Below are 22,234 nucleotides of genomic sequence, written 5' to 3' on the forward strand. Positions count from 1 at the left end.
GGGCGGGGAGGGGAGGGGAGGGAGAGAGGAAGAAGGGGTGAGAGGAGAAACCTGCCGCCGCTCGCCGCCTCTTTGTCTGCTCCGGGACTTGGAACAAAAGGGGGAACTCTTATGAACTCTCTCTCCGCCCCTCTCCCCCGGACGCGCGGGTATCTCCCTCTCGCAACTTTGCCGCCGCGACTTTCTCCGCTGTCAGGCCACACAAAAGTGTCCGAGCGCCTCGAGGACCGCGACAAGGGAAGTGTCTCTTCAAAGTGCGACCAAGTGGGGAAGAAGGTGAGTGGGGACTGTGGTCTTGTTTACCGCTCTCCCTCGCGATGCTCCCGGCTTCCCCGCCCTTGGGAGGACGGAGGATCAATCCGGTGGCGAAGTTTGGCCAAGTTGTATCTCCTTTCCCCCCATCCCCGTGTCCCTTCTCTTTTGTTCCTTAAGGAACTTGCACAGATTGTTTTATTTGTTTATTTCTCATAGGCAAGAGCCAGGCGGGCATTTCACTCAAGTGCCTCTTTATATGAGGAGCTGGGGGGATGGGGGAAGGGTGTCTCGAGGGGGGCATTGCCTCGCCTATCTCCCAGCTGCGCGCAGACCCGAGGGAAGCATGCCGCGATGGTTGGGGTTGTGCCGGGTCTCACCCCCACCCCAGCCCTGACTTTGGTCCTGCGAAGGCAAGAGATCGGGAAGCCGGGGGCCCTTCCCTCGGCGTTTTTATAACTTAACCGTCTGCGGAGCGCTGTGCCGATTCCTACGCACCATACCCAAAGCTACAACAATAGAACGCAGAAGAGGTGTGACTGGTAGGGGATGAGACCTTGTGTTTGTGGTCCAGGGGATTAGAGCGAGCTGGTAAGAGTTGAGAAAGTTTTCTCTGGGGCCGAGGTAGGGAGGAGGTAGAAGCCACAGGTTCTCGACTTGTCAGAGATGCAGGGATGCAGGGATGGGCCTGGACCACTAGTTAGGAGTCCGCCATCCCGTCCGCCCCTTTCAGTTTCACGACCCACCCAGGATAACCTATGCGGTCTTGGCCATCCAGCATCACCTCTCTCACTTCACGCGGCCCCCACCCCCGCCCCAATTTAATGGGTTTGAGTAGAAAGGGGACCGCGAGCGCCAGAAGCTCCCCAGACCCAGCGGCCCGCCCCGCCTTTTGTGTTTTAACCTTTTGTTTCTGTCTGCCACGCCCGCCCAAAAGAAGGATGGCTGTTGGAGCTTCTGCGGGGTGGAGACGCAGCGCGATTCCCTCAGTGTTTACGGGCACAAGGAGACTCCCTAACTTTGTTTCTCAAGTAGCGTCACTTCCCAGTGTTTCTAGGTTGGTTCTGGCTCAGATGAGGCAAACTCTGCATCACTGGTACACCTCTCCACTTTCTAGGACATTTCTTTCAGCCCTTTCGCACTTGACCACAAAAGTTGTTTATCTGCCCCGTCCCTTGGCTCATAAAAAGACATTTAGGGACAGAAGTTGAGAGTTTGTTGAAAGTGAACAAAGGTAGTATGTTCTAGCCATGTTTGAATACTAGGAATGTGTGGAACAGGGCTCCTGAACTGGAAAATGTAAATTTAGGTCATTATCCTCAGGTATGTTTTGTGAAATGGTTCCAAATACCAAGGTGATGTATCACCGCTCTCCTTTACTATCCCCACCCCACACCCTTTGCCTTTATCTCCCGCCTTTTATGGTTTGACAGGACAGATGAACCATCAAACTGTGCTGCCATGAAATAACTGGAGGAAACAGCCAAAGACAGTCTATTTGAACTTCTAAAAGTTATGATTTATATAGAGTATCCATTATTAAAATCTGCAGCTAGAAATTATTCAGCTGCCAGAACTATGCCGGTTTTGAATTTTCATGTCAAAGAAAGAAATCTATTAATGCTAAAGTTACTTTTTTTTTGAAAAAGAAACTGTGCAGAATGACTCGGAAGCTGACACTAATGAATTTCAATTGTACAGGTGTGATTACTGTGGTCAGCATCTAGAAAACAGAAGCACTCCCGCCTCCTCTGTGCTACATCCTTCTTACTGGATCTTTCTATCAGTGAACATTGTGGAAGTACCATTACAACATCGTCATTCCTGAAGGAAAAGTTGCCAAACTTTTTTCTTTGGAGTTGCTTCAAAGTTGTTGGGATTTTTGATGATGCCTCCCCTATGTGGATTACTACTGTTTGAACACTGGGAATTCTCCATCTTAAAGAAGGTACGTTGCTTTTTAAATACTCTATAGGCACTTCGTTTGGGAGCTGGTGCTTATGCCTTTAGAGAATTTTCTAGTTATTTTGAGCTGTTGCCTGTTCAAAGTGATTTATGACTTTAGAGTTCCTTATTTCGTACTGGTTTTTGTAGGTTCACTTTCATTGGGATGATGATTTGGGTACTTCTAAGGAAACTTTATTAATTTGACTGTCTTCAATGTTATCACTTATCATGAATGTGGTTATATAGTTACAAAGGAAAGTTATGTAACAATGATGGGTCTGATAGGTAGGTATTCTATTCTGTGCATGATTGATTTTCCTTTTAAATATCACAGCGAACATTTCTATAGTAGCAGGACTTCTGTAGTTTGCATTCATTTTGGACACTCTTGATATTTCATTTTGGTAAATAAAATACAAAAGTGGCCAGAAGGAAATGAATTCCTACTAGCTGGGGGTCTATATAAAGTATAGTAAGTTCTATCAGAATAAAAACTTTACTATGTAGTAACCAACAGAGGCTGAACATTTGTTTAATCTTTATGATGTACATTAAATTTTTATGGTGGTCGTTAAGAGTCTTATATTCCTTCTTTTACATCTTATAATTCATTCTTGATCATCTCTGTGAGAAAGCCATTCAAAGTTCACATGAATACTGTTGGTAATATAAAAAGTATTTTGATACAGCATTTACTTCCCTTGTTTAGCAGTTGCTTGTCATGAAAAGTGAGAGTTTTCTTTGTTTAGGCTAGGTTGCTTTGAAATTATTTAAGTTTAGGATTTGATCCTCAAAATGATTCAAGTTCAAGGTATTTTTAAGTGCTACAATTGGAGAATTTCACTGATATATTACTGTAACTGAGAAATGATAAGGTCTGGTCAAAAAGATAATTGGGAATTGGAAACATTTTTATCCTGCTGTAAGTAAAATGTCTTATAATTAGCTTCTTATTTAGTTGTAGAAACTTAGATAAACTGCTTCACCTGCCTGGACTTTGGTTTATCATCTATTCAGTGAAGGGTTAGTTTAAAGAAACTCAAAGAACTCTTTTAGCTCTAAGGTTTTATGATTTGTTGATTGCTTCTATAATTAAGGAGCATCCCCTCTTGGGAAGTTCATTTTCAAATTGTTCAACACTAGAGTTACTGATGTGGAAAACTTGTGTGTATTACTAACAATTATTTTCCTATAACTGTTTAGCTCAGGGAATATTAGATCAAGAAATAGGCTTTACAATTTCTGTGAAGTATACTTTCGACAAAGTGCGCTGTATGAAGATGTCAGATTTCCTGAAACGTTTTCAGCAAAAGTTTATCTGCTGGAATGTTCTGAGGGGCTCTAAACTGCAGTATTATTTCCCAGCAAATATTTTACCTACAAATGTATAAAGTGAATATGTTTGAATCTGTTCTAATGGCTATCCAGTGTTGGGCTCAGAGGTTTAGAAACAGACTTTGCAATGAAACAGACTCGAGTTTAAATCCTCATCTTGATAACCTGGGCCAGTTTATTAGCTTTCCTGGGGTCTCAGTTTTCTTATTTGTAAGTGGGGATCAGAGCACTTATCCCATGAAGTTGCTGTTGTGGGGAATGTATTTTTAAAACCCATGTGTGTAAGAAAAAACTTAGCAAAGGGGTAAGTATCTGTAAATATGTTTAGGTATATAAAAAAAAACCTACTGCTGTTGCCTTTCACAGTGAATTGGTGATGTTTCGATACTTTCAACTTTCTTTGTTGACTGTCTTGCAAGTTTTAAGCCACATTAACCAAAAGTATTCACGGAAGTATTCAAAGTCAATTTGGATGGAAGTTTTCACATGTTAAGATGAGGTGTTTTTTTCTCTCTAAAATTATGTTCTATTCGAGTCTTTTATCCAGGTAAGCGTGGATTAATTCACTTCTGCAAACACTTGTTAAATCTTGTTATGTATCAGCATGTTGCCGAAGGTCATGACTTCCTCTTGGACTATGTGGCTTTTCCTTTTCCTTACAGAAATTTCTGTAAATTGCGATAAGAGCAAGTTTCTAGAATTGATTTACACAAATTCTCTACTTTCAGTGTTGTCAGTGAGGGGTAAACTTATAGTTTAAAAAAATTTTGTTTGTTCACTTTTTAGTTATGATATAAAGTGATGGTTCAGTGATTTCTTGATGAGGAAATCAAGAACCACAGTGCATTTTCTGATATTAGTTTTTGATAGAATGGTTTTTATTTAAATTGAAAACTCACAGTTAGTATAAACAACACTTCGAAGAATAGCGTATCATTGTGAAATGAAGTTTAAAGTCTTGGATTTTCATTTTCTAGATCTGTAATTTAGCAAAATACATCGCCATTCCTGAGTGATTATTTAGTTTGAGGAAGATTATATTCATTTACCCTTAGGAAGTTTTTGGTGAGAATGTTAAAGTACTGCTCCTTCTCATTTGTAATTTACAAGCAGATAGTTGCCTTAAAATGATAATAATTGAAAAGAAAAATATGGAATAAATCAATATTAAAATGGGAAAAGTTTTTTTCCCAGATGTATCCACAACTTTCTCTTTGTGGACAACATGTGTTTTAATCAGCAAATTATATGCATTAGTATAGCAACTACTAATATAATAATTTGTAATTACAGCATTTAAAAATCATGCATTCCTTAAAGTTTTTCTGTGTGATGTAATTCTTAGGCTAGAACCAAATATACTTAATTGCCTTAAGTATCCAATTTTATAGTTTTGGTTTTTTAAAACTGTTTGTTGACATGGATTAGTTTCAATTATTGAGACCAGAAGAATCTGCCAAAGTACTCATAAGAAACTTCCATAGGAGGGAACTCTTAGTGTTCAGCTCTGCCTTCCAAAATTATAAATGCAACACATACTAGGCATCTGATAAGTAAATGAAAAGCAAGTTTTCTGACTTTTAAGTGTTAGTCATTTCTAAGAACTTTGATGGTTTTTCTGCCCTTTATTGTTGAAGATACAGGTGGTTAGAAGTACATGTATCACGGACTTGTGAAGCCTATTTTGTGCATTCATTCTCTCCTCATTCTTTCTTATAAGTAATGTGGCATCTATGTGTCAGGCATTGCTCTACGCACCGAAGATACAAAAGAAATAAAATTTCTGGTACTGTTGGAGCTTTTACCAGTGACAGTAGAATATACGTTAAAAGATGGCAACTACTATTGAGAAAAAAAAATCAAGAAAGAGCAGTGGGGGGTAAGAGGAAAGGATGGCCAGGAATGACCTCACGGAGAAGGTAACATTTGAGGAATGATATAAAGGAAATGAAGGAATGATCCACGTAATAGCCAGCAGAAGAGCATCCAGGCAAAGGCAGGGCCAGTGTCTGGTTATCCACGGAAAGCAAGGTGGGAATAGTGGCTGGAGTGGACTTAGCAAAGGGGATAGTGGTGGGAGGTGAGGTCAGAGGGGAAATAGGACTATGGTGAGCAGATCATCCTTAAATCCCTTTGTGATTTTACACTGAGAGAGACAGGGTACCATTGAAGGGGTTTAACCAGTGATTGACTTGATATAACTAATGTTGTCACACAATGACTCTGATGGGTTTATTCAACAAGATCAAAGATGGGTAGGGCAGAAACAGAGAGACCATTTAGGAAGCAATTTCAGGTGTCAAGTGAGAGATGATGGCAACTTGGATGAGGATAAAAGCAGCACGGAGGTGGTGAGAAGGGACTGGATTCTGAAGCTACTTTGGTTGGAGAATTTTTCGGTGGATTAGTTAGAAAGTATGAGAGAAAAAGAGGCATCAAATCTGAAATATTTTTGACCCAAGCACCTGAACAGATCCAATGTCCATGAACTGAGATGAAGTGTGTACTTGGGATGGGGGAGACTGGGAGCTCAGTTTGGACACATTAAGGTACTTTTAAAGCATCTAGGCAGTTTAATACACAGGTTTGATTTTTGGGGAAGAAATCTACAGATCCACATTAGTGAGTTGGAAGAAGTTAAATGCTGTTTAAAGCCCTGAGAGAGGATGAGATCACCAAGGGAGTGAATATAGAAAGGAAAGCCTCGGGGCTAGATTTAGAAGTGGTGGAAGCCCAGTGAAGAGAGCGTGTCCAGGAAGAAGGCAAGGTTGTCTGGGACACGTGCTGCTGATGGATTGAGCGAGATGACAATTGAGAATAGACCTTCCAGGTTATGGTTTTGGGAGGTCAATGCTCACTGGTGGTTTTATCTAGAGCTGTTTTTATAAACGGTGAGAGATCATATCTTTTTTCCTAATTTGTGTGGTCCATTACCTATTTTCAAAAAGTCTTCTTTATTCTAAATAAAATTTGTCAGTACTTTATAGTTGATAAAATGCTGTCACTGGGACTTCCCTGGTGGTCCAGTGACTAAAACTCCCCATTCCCAAGGCAAGCAGCCTGGGTTTGATCCCTAGTCAAAGAACTAGATTCTGCATGTCACAACTAAGAATCAATGCAGCTAAATAAATAAGTATTTTTTAAAAAGTGCTCTTACATAGGTTATCTTACTTAAGTCTCATAATAGTCTGAGAGATGGGATGATAATATCTATGTTTATCTTACAGAAGAAGAAATTGAGACTCAGAAGTCTCAATTTGTTCAAAGTCACCCAAATATAAGATAGGACTTTGTGCCCTTTGCCATTCACAATAGGGAGTGACAGTCAGTAAAAAACAAACAAACATAAATACGCTGGTAATAGTGCTATATACAAGGTATAGGATTAAATCAGGGCAGGGAGTGTCTTTTGGGATCAGGGAAGACTTTTCCAAGTTGGGATTTAAAAGATGCCTAGCATTTTAACACGGAATCAAAGGGAAGAACAAAGGCTTGGAGTGGATGTGGAAAAATGTGGAGGGATGAGACACGGGGTGTTAACTGGAATGTATTTGGGATGCTTATACCATTTGATTCATGCTGAACATGAAAGAGAGTGGAGGAGAGACAGGCTGGAATGATGGCAAGTGCTAGCTAGTTCAAGCTTGGATTGAAATATGGTTTTAATAAAACAGCAACTAGGTGCCATCTTAAATATATCTCATGTCACATAAGATAGCAATATGCAACCTAGTTAGAAATGTCGGAATATATATACATCACCACAAATGCATTGTCTTTGTCATTTCAGGCTGCTCTAACCAAGTATCGTAGACTAGGTGGGTTATAAACAGCAGAAATTTATTTGTGACAGTCCTGGAGGCTAAGCAGTACAAGACCAAGGTGCCATGTCTGGTGAGGGCTGGCCTCCTGGTTCAAAGAGTCTGTCTTCTTCCATGTCCTCACATGGTGGAAGAGGCAAGGGGACGGGGAGCTCTTTATAAGGACACTAATCCCATTCATGAGGGCTCTACTCTCGTGACCTGATCATCACCCAAAGATCCCCACCTTCAAATACTGTAATTCTGATATTTTTAGGTTTCAACATATTCATGCTATAGATTGAAGTTTGTATCCCCCGCCAAATGCATATCTTCAAAATTCTATTCTTTCAAATTAAATGTGCACGTGAATCCTATACTACTGAAGAAACTCTGGTGACTGGAGTGGGTTGCCATTCCCTTCTCCAGGGGATCTTCCTGACCCAGGGACCAAACCTGGGTCTTCTGCATTGCAGCCAGATTCTTTCCCATCTGAGCTACTCGGGAGGCCCATCCATGTAAGGACATACTCTTTATCCATAGATCTAGCTTCTGTTCTGGGCTGTCTAGTTTGGTGAGCAGCTGTTCTGGACTGTTCTGAAGCTCCAGGGGTGGTTCTTAGTGTCCTTGAAGTCGGCCTCAGTGACCAGGTCTGTGCCTTTTTCCCGTTGTCCTAGGATTCGTCTTAGCCTTCTGGGTCTTACAGCTTCAATAGGGAGAATGAGACTTCTCTAAAAGTCTAGAGCAGAAGTTGGCCAAGCTGGAGAAGCTTTGTTTCCTTTCCCTTGAACTTGGCCTGTTTGAACTTGACCTTTTGGTGGTGTGGGTATCTTTACTGAGCGGCAGCAGTATACAGTTTTTATATTTTATTGTACTTACATTTAAATGTCACCATTAAACACTGAGCATAAGTGTATGCTGGCCTCTTGTTCAGATTTTCAAAATATAAAGATGAATGGATGGAAAGCTTTATGGATGTGATGGATTAGACATGGAGGAGTATATTAAGCAAGTCAAGAGTCTTGAGTTTGGTAAAATTCGGTTTATACACATTTATACATTTAGTGGCATAAGAAGATTAAGGACAGAAAGACAGATGTGAAACTTTGGGTTGCAATTGGAGGAAAAGCCAGTTTAGGAGTTATGGGTTCTTTAATCAGGAGACTTCCTGAAAAGCAGGGGCTTTTCAGTACTGGAAGAAGGAAGAGAACTTGAACTTCGCTCGACACTCCACACCAGAAGTTCCAGTGCCTACACTTTCGGCTCTCATTTTGTGTCCCTGGGGTTCAATTTGGTCTGGGCCTACATCTTCATAGCTCCTGTTTGGACTGAAGGATGAACCCTAGATATTATGGGGAGACTGAGTGCATACCTGAGTCCCTTTCAATTCTTTCATTGGGATGCGGGGAAGATGTAGAAGAAAGAAGTTGTCCCCAAGCTCAGAACGCCCAAATGTGGGCACTTCTTGGCTCTTACTTTGTGAGTTGACCCCATGTTTCCAAGTTGACAGTTTCCCGTCAAGTTCTATTTAGCCACCACCTGGGTTCGATCCCTGGGTTGGGAAGATCCCCTGGAGAAGGGAAAGGCTACCCACTCCTCAGTATTCTGGCCTGGAGAATTCTATGGACTATACAGTATATCCATGGGGTCACAAAGAGTCGGAGATGACTGAGAGACTTTCACTTTCACCTTCAAATTGTCATTCTGGAGAGCTGTTCCTTCCTGTCTGCCCTCTTCCCCTGGAAGAATCATGTACTACGCTAGCCCATCAAGGATGCCAGTTCCTAATGGTGAGTTAGTATAGAGTGAAGAGTCCTTTGGGGCTTGGCACAGTTAGTTATGTGACAACCCTGCTGAAATACAGCCTACTGTATTTGACTCAGTGATTATAATAAAGAGATGGTAATGTAACAAAAAATTCCTAGCCTATGCTTTCAGCTTCTTTTGTGTTTTGCAGATGAGTAGAAGCAAAAAACTAAAAAAAAGAAAGGCACTTGTCATCCTGTCTTTGGATAAATAAACACTGCTTCTGTCGTAATACATTTTCAGCATTTGTCTCAGTGTGGGAATTTGGGTGAAAGTTCATGGAATGTTTTTCTCCAAAAATTTTTGTTGAATTCTGCCCGACTCTGCAGCCAAATTCAAAATTCTCATTTGACTGTTACGATTAAACTAGCATACCTGAACAGACCGTGTAGGTTTCTAACTAAATGGCTGTAAGAGTGTATTTGAGATTCAAGCAGGATAACAAGAGCAAGAAGGATCATGTTCTCATCATTCTGTTGCCATGTCCTTGCTGAGTGTGGTGGCCTCCTGAGTTCCCAGCCTGTGTGTGTGTTGAGGTTTCCGGAGCTAGGAATGGGTTTGGCTAACTCCGGCTTGGTATCCAGATCATCTTTGAAACATAGGAGGGGATCTAGGTGTCCAGAAAAGGGGCTTAGTCTGGGCATCTTGTAATTCCTGTCTTATTTTATGACTCCCGGCTTTGCATCAGTTTAATTCTTATTTACCTACTGATTCAGCTTGCTATGCAAATTCCATGACTTACTGCACAGATTCAAATAGTTTATCTTTGCATATCCTGGCCATTTGTGCTTCTCAGTTGTTTAGGCCATTGGCCTTAACTCTGTCTGGTCGTATCCTGGTACTGCTTCTTTTTTTTAAAAAATATTTATGTATTTATGTTTATTTATTTATTTGGCTGCTCTGGGTCTTAGTTGCAGCATGTGGGATCTAGTTTTCTGACCAGGGATTGAACCTGGGCCCCCTGCATTGGGAGTGCAGAGTCTAAGCCACTGGACCACCAGGGAAGCCCCTTGCTATTTCTTTTTATCATTGGTTTTCACCTTCTTTAGACCTCAGTCCTCAGAGCTGGTCAATTTTGGTGGCTCCCGGCTCACCCCGGTGATCTCAGATTCTGCCTCCTGTTCTTATGGAATAATATTGGATCCTAATATGTTGCTAAAAAAAGTAATCTAGTATATTTCCCAAATCAGAACTCTCCATTTGCTATCATTTCTGCTCTTTTTTAGGGCATTACTTTGACTCAGATGTTGAAAATGACTGGTGAAATACAGAGCTTCTCAGTCATCTAAAAAGAATTAAGCTGTGCTGAGTATCACTTTTAGGTCCAAGGTTTTTGAGTCATTTGGTGATGGATGAGGACTATAGGGGGTGGTTCTTTATTAACAAGCCTATTGATTAACCCACATAAGGAATTCAGCTATCAGCAAGCTACCTAAAACAAGTTACCTTAGTGGGAGACCTTCTGGAATGATGAATAGCAGTAGGGCATTTTGTTTTGAGTTGCTTAAAACAACTCAGAATTAGCCTAATTTACAGGCATCTGTTGACTGAAAGTCTCCTGAGGTAAAATTGGATGCTTTAGGAAGGGGCTGAATGCCTGGGTCTAGTGGAAGAAGGGAGAATTTTCATGGTATATTCTTGTGTATCATTTGAACTTTGAACTATGTGACTGTATTTTACCTAGTTGAAACCAGAGGATAAAAGGGGAAAAAGGAAGGAAATAAACTAATTACAACGATTAAATAATATTTCTAAGTCATGTGCTTATACAAAGCACTTTGCAGAGCTCTTGGATGATAAAAGTATATAGTAAAAGGAACTCTTCAGAGATTCCTAGATCCTTAGTCTTTAGGGAAATGATCTCTAAAGCTGTCAACCACCCCATGAATTAGACATCGTTAGCCATATTTTGCAAGGGAGGGAATGGATGGTGTTAAGGGCAGAGCTGGGTATTGGACCCAGGTGTCTCTGATTGCAGGCACTGTGCCATGTGCTTATCTTTAGCCTGGGCTACTACAACAAAATACTGCAGACTCTGTGGCTTTAAGACAGATGTTTATTTCTGCCATTCTGGAGGCTGGCAAGTCCAAGACCAAGGTGTGAGCAGGTCCGGTGTCTGGTGAGGGCCCTCTTCCTGTTTTGCTGATGGTTACCTTCTTGCTGTATCCTCACTTGATGGAGAGAGATCTCTGGCCTCTTCATCCCTTTTTAACAGCAGCAATCTCATCCTCAGCCTCCATCCTCATGGCCTCATTCGAACCCAATTACCTCCTAAAGGCCTCCCCTCCAAATACCATCACACTGGAGATTAGGGTTTCAGTGTATGAATTTAGGGAGACACACTAACATTCATTCCACAGCACTGCCTCTCCAAGCAAGATGTAGCATAAAGGATCTGTAAATGTACTTTAATATCAACTCCATGATCGAAACCAGCTTCGAGCAAAATTGTCATGCAGTGGAGATTTGACTGCTACTGTCTGCAGTTCCCATTCTTTCAATCACCTTTCCTTTTTTTTGTATTTACTTATTTTTGTCTGCGCTGGGTCTTAATTGCTCTCTCGAGGGGTTTTTTAGTTGCGGTAGGCAGAAGCTACTCTGTCGTGGTACTCAGGCTTCACATTGCGGTGGCTTCTCTTGTTGGTGGGCACAGGCTCCAGCTGAGTTGGCCTCAGTAGTTTCAGCACACGGGCTCAGTGGTTCCGGATCACAGGCTCTAGAGTGTCGTCTCAGTACTTGTGGTGCACAGGCTTAATTGCTCTGCATGTGGAATCTTCCTGGACCTGGAATCGAACCTGTGTCCCCTATTTTCAGGTGGCCTCTTATCCACTGCACCACCAGGGAGGTCTTCAATCCCCTTTTCTTCCTTTGTCATTTTCTCTCCTTCCTTCTCTTTGTCCTCTTTTCTTTTCTCAATCATCCAGAACCATTGAGTCTCTCAAGATGTTATTCCATCCATTTACCCTCCCATCCATCCATCCGTCTGTCATCCACCATGCAGCCACATGTAAGGACTGGACTAGAGGCTGGAGACACAAAGTTGAGCAAAAATGGGCATGGTTCCTACCATCATGTAGCTTAAGAGGAGAAGGGGCATCAGTGTCTGAGGATGTTGGGGAACTCAACACATTGTGCAGCCCTTTTGGAGGCTCAGCAGGTCCTCTAAATGCTCCGAGATGTCCAATGGTTAGAGTTTTACTTTTTTGAATATGGAATCATGGTCTCTCTGGTTTTTAGATTTTGTTTGCCTGTATATATTTTCTAAACTCCCAGAACCTTTATTAACGAAACTCCACAAAACTAATGTTTTGACAAATGTATATTTCAGAAGTAATGAACCTGAAGGTTTCTTTCATGAAGATTCAGTAACTTCCTGGTTTAATGTGTAATCACTACAAAATAATATTTAAATTTAAATGGTGGGCTTTAGTTCAGAGAAGAGAAGTGAGGAATTTTAGGCACTGTGATGTGTCCTGGAGTGTAATAATTTGGGGCAGAAACTTTTCTGTGTCTCTTGGGTCAGAAGAGAGGAAGTTGCTTATTACAGCTGTGAAAAGATGAGACCCGAGACCAACACAACAATAGAAACAAAAACAGTGTACCAGATTATAGTGGGGTGGGACGATAAAACGTGAAGAAATTCAGTAAAATGAAGATGGTGTAGTAAACAAGAGACCGGAAGAGCAACCAGAATGATAAAGACTACTGGGCTGAAAGGAACCCTTTGGTGGTTCACAAAATCATTTGAGAACTCCTGAGAGAAGACACGAACAGAGCCTCGTCTAGCCCCAGGTGAACCATCCCAGTTTAGGCTACCTGGACTGCGCTCCCTAACTCAGGCAGAAGATTTGTTGTTACCACTCGGTTGTAGCACCTAATTGCTTTGCTTCATTTTTAGACATTTCAGTTTGATGGCTGGTAACCCTGCTTCCCAAAAAGATCAGGCCCTGATCTTTTTTAAACATTACCACCTAAAGAAAATGGTCTTCCCCAGTATGTTTAAGGATCTTGATGTGGGGTGACTGTCCTGGGTGACCCTAACTCTAATCATCAGTGTCCTTCTAAGAAAGAGGCAGAAGGTCATCCCCACAGAGCAGAGCAGAAAGCGGTGTGAAGATTGGTGGCAGAATGAATTTGATTATTCTAGGTACTTTGTGGTACTTAGGAACTGTGGTACTTCTAGGAACTGTGGTACTAAGTGGAATACTTCAGCATTTGTCTTTTTCTGACTGCTTTTATTTACCATTATGTCCTCAAGGTTCTACCATGGTGTAGCATGTGTCAAAATTTCTTCCATTTTTGAGGGTGAATAATACTCCATTGTATGCATTGCCACAGTTTTTTTATCCATTTGTCAGCTGTCTGGACACTAGGTTGCTTCTATTTTTTGGCTATTGTGAATAGTACTGCTAAAACATAGGTATACAAATATCTCTTCAAGACTCTGCTTTTACATCTGTGGATATAACTGACTTTTACTTGATAAAAAAATCAATACGTTCAGTAGTTAAAGAAGAGTTTGATGACAGAGATTAGAGTGATATGGCCACATTCCACAAAATGCCAGTAGCCACCGCAAGCTAGAAGAGACGAGGAATAGACTCCCCACCCCTCACAAGCCTCCAAAGGGCACGTGGCCTTGTCAACAACTTGATTTTGGACATCTGGCCTCCAGAATTGTGAGAGAATAAAAATTCTGTGGTTTTAAGCCTTAGGGTTTGTACTAATTGATTACAGTTGCCCTAGGACACTAAAAAAGGTTGTAAACTCTCTGAGGGCCAGGCAGTGTCTTCTCTGTAATGGACTTCCTCTCAGCATTCAGAGTCCTGCACGTAATAAGCCTTCAAATACTCAAGCACTTGAACTAACTGATCACTGGTTCAGCCATTCAGAGCCTCAAGACTAGTATTTAAAATTTTATTGGAAGAGAAGTGAGACCAGCTAGATCTGGTTATTCATTTGCAAAAGAGGAAATTAATACCCCCAAGGCTTAGTCTCTTATGAGTTTATTGCATCTTAAAGTTTGGAGTTACACTGCCTTTTAATGTAGCACTTCCTTTGCTATGCTGGAATATTAATAATACCACCAAGAAGACTTCATCTAGCAGAACAAGAAAAGCGAGTCATTGCAGGCAAAGATTTGACATCTTAATTAGATACCACCTTAGTGCTGAATTTCTCTTATTTTGCACTGACAGTGTGTAAATGACAGTGTTCTGGGATTTCTGGTTCTAATGCAAAATGTCTTCTGCTCAAATCTTCCATGAAATGTCATTTTGAAACTATGAGCTTAGTTCTTATTCAAGCAGAACGCTTAGTATATTTACCAGGACTTTAGCTGGATGGGCACTGCAGGATCATGTTCTTTGGGAAATAGAAACAGTTTGTTTTTACATATAGGGAAGCTGTAGAAAATAATTCGGAATCTTGATTCAGTAGACAGCCTGGTGGTACCCACTATTCTATATTATATTTTCCCTGTATTATGACATTTCTTTAATTTTCTTCTGTAGGGAAAGGTCTCCTCTAAGACCATTCCTCTAGGATCTCAGTTACATTTAAAGCCGTGTAATAATTAAAATAAATTGTTAAAACATTTAACCAATATTGTTAAACTGGTTGCAAAGGAAAAGCACATCACCTACCATGTAGCATTGTGAAATATGTTAATTCTGCTTTTCTTGATATGTAGAGTGTAGGGAGTGGTTTCTTTACATATTAACTGTGAGATTTGTTTTTTAAAAACACTTGTATCGTTGCCTGATGCTGTGTAGAAATGTTAATACACCCCTAGACTACAAGATTTGGTCACTATCGTTGATTTTAGTAAGAAAGTCTAGCAGATAATTACAGTAGTATGGCTAAAGTGGAATGTAGTTAATCTCCACCAGGGCTATGCATGCTGGCTTCCCTGGTGGCCCAGCTGATAAAGAATCCGCCTGCAATGGAGGAGACCTGGGTTTGATCCTAGGAATCAAGAAGGGAAGGTTGCCCACTCCCGTATTCTGGCCTGAAGAATTCCATGGACTATACAGCCCATGGGGTTGCCAAGAGTTGGACATGACTGAGCGGCTTTCACTTTCACTTTCATGGCTGTGCACAGGGTTGAAGCTGCTGCTGCTAAGTTGCTTCAGTCGTGTCCGACTCTGTGCGACCCCATAGACGGCAGCCCACCAGGCTCCCCCGTCCCTGGGATTCTCTAGGCAAGAACACTGGAGTGGGTTGCCATTTCCTTCTCCAATGCATGAAAGTGAAAAGTGAAAGTGAAGACGCTCAGTTGTGTCCGACTCTTAGTGACCCCATGGACTGCAGCCTACCAGGCTCCTCCGTCCATGGGATTTCCCAGGTAAGAGTACTGGAGTGGGGTGCCATTGCCTTCTAGAGTTACACTATTACAGGGTTGAAGCTAGGATTCGATTTGAAAGAGATCTTGTCCCCCTCTTGAATTGAATGTGAATTTGCATGATTACTCTATCTTCTGATTAAGCTTGAAGTTGGTGTCAGACAGTTTTAGCTTTTATGTCCAATTAATGAAATCCTTGCATTGTTGTTGGCACCATTTTCTTCCCAATCTGCCATTATTTCAATATGCTCTGAATATGCCATTTAGTTTTTACTCCTGGTAGCTACAGCCTTATCACACAAGTATTAAGTGATGTGACTGGGACCTTGCCTAAAATGTTCCGTACAAAATTCCCTTGACTTTTTCTTGTTTTGCCTGTGACAGAGCAGTCACTCAATAAATAATTATTGAATGGAATGAACTAATGATTGAATAATGATTACAATCCACATGTTTTGGTGTAGCAAACTTTAACTAGCAAATTCGGTATCTAGGACTCACATTTCAGCTTTGTGATTTATCTTGTGCTGAAGATGAGAATAGAAGAGTATTCTTAGTTTATCCACTGTTGTCCAAGAGAGATATAATGTGAGCCACAAAAGTGAGCCATGTGTTTAATTTTAAATTTTCTAATAGCTCTGTTAAAAAAGGGAAAAGAAACAAATGAAATTATTTTTGGTAATATATTTTTAACTCAGATATAATTCAACATGTAATCAAAATAAAACTAATTAATGAAATATTTTACCTTCTCTAGTTTTTGAAGTCCTATATGTTTGTACTTACAGTACATCTCAAATTGGCTTTTCCTTGTTTCAAGTGCTTAAAAGCCACATATGGCTAGTGGCTACCATATTGGATAGCGCATGTTTATACCATCTGGAGACGCCTATTTTAAGTAATTATTCTTGCTAACTAGATGTAAAATTTGGATTTTATAAGCTATTGAGTGGGACACATGTACAGTCCTGTCAATGAACTGATACAAAAATTGTATCAGCTATACAACTGAAACAAAATTTACAAAATTAAAAAGTCATCCGTTAGAGATTGTGTAAAATATGGTAATACCCTCTAAATTTTGGGGTCCATCCATGGCCAAGCTTCCATTGATCTGAGATTCAGATTTTCTCCTGTGTTACAGTGGAGCAAGTTACTTATCTTCTGTTAAGTCTCAACTTCCTCTTTTGTAAAATGGTAGTAATTCTTATCTTAAGGTGTAGCATTGGGGCTTCCCTGGTGGCTAAGGTAGTGAGGAATCATCTCCAATGCTGGAGACCAGGATTTGATCCCTGGGTCAGGAAGATCCCTTGGAGAAGGGAATGGCAGCCCATTCCAGTATTCTTGCCTAAGAAATCCTGTGGACAGAGGAACCTGGCGGGCTACAGTCCGTGGGATCTCAAAGAATCAGACACGACTGAGCATCTAACATTAATGACGAAGCCCTGAATACTCACTGTTATCTGGAATTGGTTCTTATTTAGTATTTTCTTTTGCACACAAAACTCCAGGAGAAAAATGGGTGATTTCTCCCCTGTATTTTCTCATCTTTTCATAATATTTTTGTTTTCCAAAGTCCCCTCCCCATTTTGGCAAGAACTTGATGTGATTATTTGATGAATATAAAATAATTGGCATTGTTTAAATTGGTTCAACATGGGCTGCTCCAGGTAGCTCCTATACAGAGGGCCTAGATGCCAAGAAAATACAAGGCTAGCATTTATAGATACGAAAACTTGGGAGACCCTTAGTTGACTTTCTTGAGCTATTGAACTAAATTTGGAGAGTCCATGAATGCATTTCCATGAAACGTATACAATATCAAGCTAAAATCTAGTGGGAAAAGGTGATTATGGTACAGAATTAATTACAATACATCTATTCATTCTTCATAAGGCCTACTTTGCCCTCTCTATTTTACTAATTTCATGCATTTTGGGAATATGGAATTTATGATAGAAAAATGTACTAAGCCATTTTTTGTTTACCTTGCTTTGAGGAAGGGTGAAACATATATTAAAAAGATCACCGGAGATAATAGCTAAAATTTCTTTTAATATCCTACCAAAGATTATCTAAGCTTGGTCAAACACTTTTTTGTCTAGCTTTAAATGATGTAAAATGTAAAATTTCCCGTGGTACTCCTAGGAATTTTTCCATAAACTAAATACCTTTATTTCCATGTAATCACTAATTCTAAGTAAAATAATCTTCATGATAAAGGGTGGGTGACAAGTAGGGTTCTCTTTTGGAGTTCTGACTCTGTAGTCAGATTTCTATTGCTTGCACTAATGATTGAGCTGGATTCTGATCCCCTTTGAATTCTGGAAAAACACTTATCAAGGGAAGAATTTATAATTGTAACAATAGTTGACAAACCTCTGAGAGACTGAGGGAGAATATTATTATTGAGGCTGGTGTTGATTAAGATTCTTCTACCTTCATTTTTTTAAAAACCTTTGTCTTGTTGATGTTCAGTTGCTAAGTTGTGTCTGACTCTTTGTAACGCCAAACTCATATCCATTGAGTCCATGATGCCACCCAACCATCTCATCCTCCATCACCCCCTTTTCCTCCTGCCCTCAATCTTTCCCAGCATCAGGGTCTTTTCCAATGAGTCGGCTTTTTGCATCAGGTACCCAAAGTATTGGAGCTTCAACTTCAGTTCTGGTCCTTCCAATGAATATTCAGGGTTGATTTCCTTTAGGATTGACTAGTTTGATCTGCTTGCTGTTCTAGGGAATCTCAAAAGTCTTCTCCAGCACCACAGTTCGAAAGCATCCTTTGTTTGGCACTCAGCCTTCTTTATGGGCTTCTCTGATAACTCAGTTGGTAAAGAATCCACCTGCAATGGAGGAGACCTGCGTTCGATCCTTGGGTTGGGAAAATCCCCTGGAGAAGGGAAAGGCTACCCACTCCAGTATTCTGGCCTGGAGAATTCCATGGACTGTGTAGTCCATTGGGTCGCAAAGAGTCGGACACGACTGAGCGATGTTCACTGTCACTCACATCCTTTGTCTGGTTAGGGTCACATTGTGGCTCCCTCACAGCTGCACTTTGCTAAAGAATTGATAACCTTTGTTGAAAACAGAGCTCTAAACTGTCTTAGTGAAAGTAGCATACCTTTGAAAAATATATTTTCCAATGAATAAATATAATGATTTTTTGCTTTTTTCATGTAAATTGAAACAAATCTACACAGAAATACACAGAACTTGTCCTTGCACAACGTGGATGGCTATCTAGTTGAAATAGACATTCATCCAAATGGAGAAAAAGGAGAAACTCAGCATTTATTTTCAAATGTTGCTGTTAAAATATTTAGGGACCAATATGGCGAGTCTAGATCATTGAAGGCAATGGTTTTCCCTTTTTATCTGAATCCACGATTATAAAACAGTGCATTTGGTGCATTTTTGAATAGCTGATAGGTGGCAAACTTAATCTCTCTTTTTTTTTTTTTTTTTAAGGGAAACAGTCTGAGGGGTCCTTGGGCTGTGAGGTCAAGGGCATTTGACCTTTTTTCTGAGCTTTTCTTTGACATAGCCCAGCTTAATGGAAATACTGTAAAGTCTTCTGAGAGAGAAGAAATTTTGCCTGATTTAGCACTGTGCTTTATCTCTTGTAGAATGCTTACGGAAAGGAACCCATCTCTGCACAACTTTGCGGGCGAATTCTGTGTGTCTGCTCAGTCCTGCCCGATTTTTTACAATGCTTTACATCCCTGTGGCATTGAAGGGGTGTTGAGATAGGTACACATTTTCCCTCCTGTGGAAATAAGATAATCACTCTGCAGTGTTTCTGAAGCAGGAAGCAGTTACAAAGCTGTAGATACCCTATCTAGCTGAAGAAAAATGAGGTAGTTTATTTGGGGGAAAAAGAAGGAGGGGAAAAAAAGAGCTGGTGAATTGAAAACAAAAATATTTATTTTTCTTCTATCTGCTTGCAAGTCTGGTTTCTCCTTTATTTTGTTAGTAAGGAAATCTAATAGGTACGTGAATCACTTCTTCATCTTGTGATTCCGTGTTTAAGACCTTTGTTTCGGCTTTGTTAGGACAATGGTTGGGAAGAGAGTGATTTTCCTCCCTAGACCTGTGCTCTCTTAATCCTTTGGTAAGAAACCTCTCATTGTCAAAGGAACCAAAAGGCAGACGGGAGGAGGAAAGTTCAGAGGAGGAGGAAGAAGTCTTGAGTGGAGGAGGACGTGAAGCAGGGCAGCTTCTCCATACAGCTGGCAGTCATGCCACTCCCCACAGGTGGACACACGACTTCCCAGCAGCTGCCGGGCGCCTCATCCCGGCAGGCGTGTCTGGGATGGGACCCCACGAGGTGACTGAGCCCCTGCTCTGCGCCACCTCTGCAAAGTGGGGGTGAGCGTCCTCATTGTATAGGGCGGGAAACGGAGGCACAGAGAGGTCAAATGGATCGTCCAAGATCACACAGCGAGTAAGCAAACCCAGGATTCGAACCTAGGTCTGATTCCAAAGTCCAAGCAAACATGTGAGAATAACAGATGCCACAATTTAGTTTGCTAAATAAAATGCTGCTTTGTATTAAAAAAATGTTTTCAAACCTAGGAAATAGTTATTAAATGAAATATTGTTCAGCTGATGGGTTAGGAGGAAATCCTGGGATAAGATAATTTTCTTCATGATAAGGAGAATCTAGCTCAGTTACTTTACTAGAGGACTGTTTTGTTTTCCTTTTCTGATCACCCATCCTGGATTTAAGACTTACTTACTTACTTTATCTACTTATTTATTTTGGCCTCTCTTAGTGGCATGTGAGATCTTAGTTCCCCAGTCAGGAATCGAACCTACTCCCCCTGCAATGGAAGCGAAGAGTCCCAACCACTGGACAGCCAGGAAACCCCCAAGACTTACCTTTTAAACGAAAGGATGATGCTGTTGAATATCAATATCATTTTTTTTTTTTAGTTTGGGAATACTTGGTTTTTATTTCGTAAGTTAATGGAGTTCTTCTGTTCTTAATAATAACGATGACTACAGAATCCTGGCCATCAGTCTTTATTGAGCCAATAAATTTTTATTTACTTGCTCTTAAAGGCTTGCTTCGAAAGCCCTGTCAGTTAGATGGATAAATATATTTAACACAGATTTCAAATAGCTTTCTTTGAGATGAGGCAAGAGCCCATAGACTTACAGGTTATGATCTATGAAAGCATTCAGTTGATGTTTTTAACATTGCTTGATGGTCTCAGGGATAGGATAGTTCATTCTGGAACAGGTCCTTGGACTGTGAGAAAGGTAACAGTGGTTCTTCCCACCAAAGCTGAGCGATTTGCCCATGGGATAATTTACACAGCTTGAGATCAAGCCTTACTCTGCTGTGCAGACCGTAGTACCCTTTCCCTGCCTTAGGATCCAAACGGTCACCCAAGGGAAAGTGGAATCAGTCTTAAGGAATATTTTTCCAGTTAGTAAAATTGAAATTGTTCCCTAAAAGCCTTGGTTCTTCTACATTTTATTGTGGAAGAATTGGCCAGGTACCTATGCTTTCAAGCAAGAGAGGCTTGCAGTAAGATAACTTAAAAATATTGAATACTCTATAAATATTATGTCTCCTCCGGTATGCTGAAGTTTTTGTAGTTACCCCAGCCTGGAGTGAAAGCAAAACTCTCAAGCTCCATTAATGATTAGGGTTTCTTGCAGGCATAGAAAACCCACCATGAGGCACAAAACTGCCTTCAGGAAGATCCTGACTTCTCGAAGACGACTCAGCACCGTCACGCTGTCGTCGTCTGGTTTAGACAGTCTGTGTTCCTGAAATAGAAGTTCTATTGCAGGAGGACTGGATTCATTTTGCTTAATATTTGGTTATGCACCATTTAATTATGTATTTAATTGAAGAAAAAAAAAAAAAACACTTTGGCAAAGTTAAGGCTGAACAAGTATCCAGAATAACGTGGTGAATTTACCCTCCCCCTCCCTTCCAAGAAAGGACAGTGTGGGTGTGGGCTATTGGCCAGTGTTTGAAAGTCATTGAATGTACAATAGCTGCTTCCAACGCTGAAAGCTTTTCTCCGTAGGCAATTTGGATTCTTCAGTTTTCCTGGATAGTCTCTAGGAATGTCTGATATCCTCGCATTCTGCAGATGGTGGCTATTGAATATTAAAAACATATGTCTGCAAGCATGTTAAAATGCTGCGATGCAGGCCCCTCCTTTGTCATTACAGACTGTGTGGACCTGCACGTGTCCCTCGTTAATTACCAAGCTTGACATTTCTAGGACCAACCGAGGAGGATGCAGTTGGCTGTGAATCACTTCTTCCCACGCTGAAATGCCAAGCTTCTGTTTTATAGCTCTAAAGATGAAGTCCAGCGGAGTCATCGCCATTCTCAGTACCAGTATTTTTTGCCTCCCTTCGCTTGCTGATGCAGCATTTGTGTAATAAAAATGGACCTCTTCACCTCTTTAAAGTGCTTTACGTTTTGACAAATTTATGTTTTATCAAAAGGTTAATCCTGACAAATCGTTGTAAATTATTTCTGGAAGGTCTGCTACAGGTGTGGTTGAATTAATTCTATGCTATGCCTAGCCAGATGTATATTTTAGGGGAAGATCTACTGCATTTGCTCTGGTAAAAGGAGAACTGGAAGAATAGGACTGTTCACAATAGGACCAGGATCTTTGCCCTACTGGGCAGATAAGTGATGTTCCTGAAAGGTTAAATTAGAACTTTAATATTCCTCAGTGAAGCTCTCTGCTTTCCATTTCCCCGCACTGTCT

General features: G+C 40.7%; 1 long non-coding RNA gene across 1 annotated transcript; it reads left to right on the plus strand.

Annotated features, from left to right (window-relative positions):
* The first annotated feature begins 43 nt into the window (after window positions 1–43).
* LOC129645510 (uncharacterized) lies at window positions 44–21,912 on the plus strand. The gene is made up of 3 exons (XR_008711412.1): window positions 44–276; window positions 1,954–2,200; window positions 21,734–21,912. It is a non-coding gene; the product is annotated as an uncharacterized LOC129645510 (long non-coding RNA).
* Window positions 21,913–22,234: the final 322 nt, after the last annotated feature.

Source organism: Bubalus kerabau, chromosome 3 (genome assembly GCF_029407905.1).
Source record: "Bubalus kerabau isolate K-KA32 ecotype Philippines breed swamp buffalo chromosome 3, PCC_UOA_SB_1v2, whole genome shotgun sequence".
Taxonomy (NCBI): domain Eukaryota; kingdom Metazoa; phylum Chordata; class Mammalia; order Artiodactyla; family Bovidae; genus Bubalus; species Bubalus kerabau.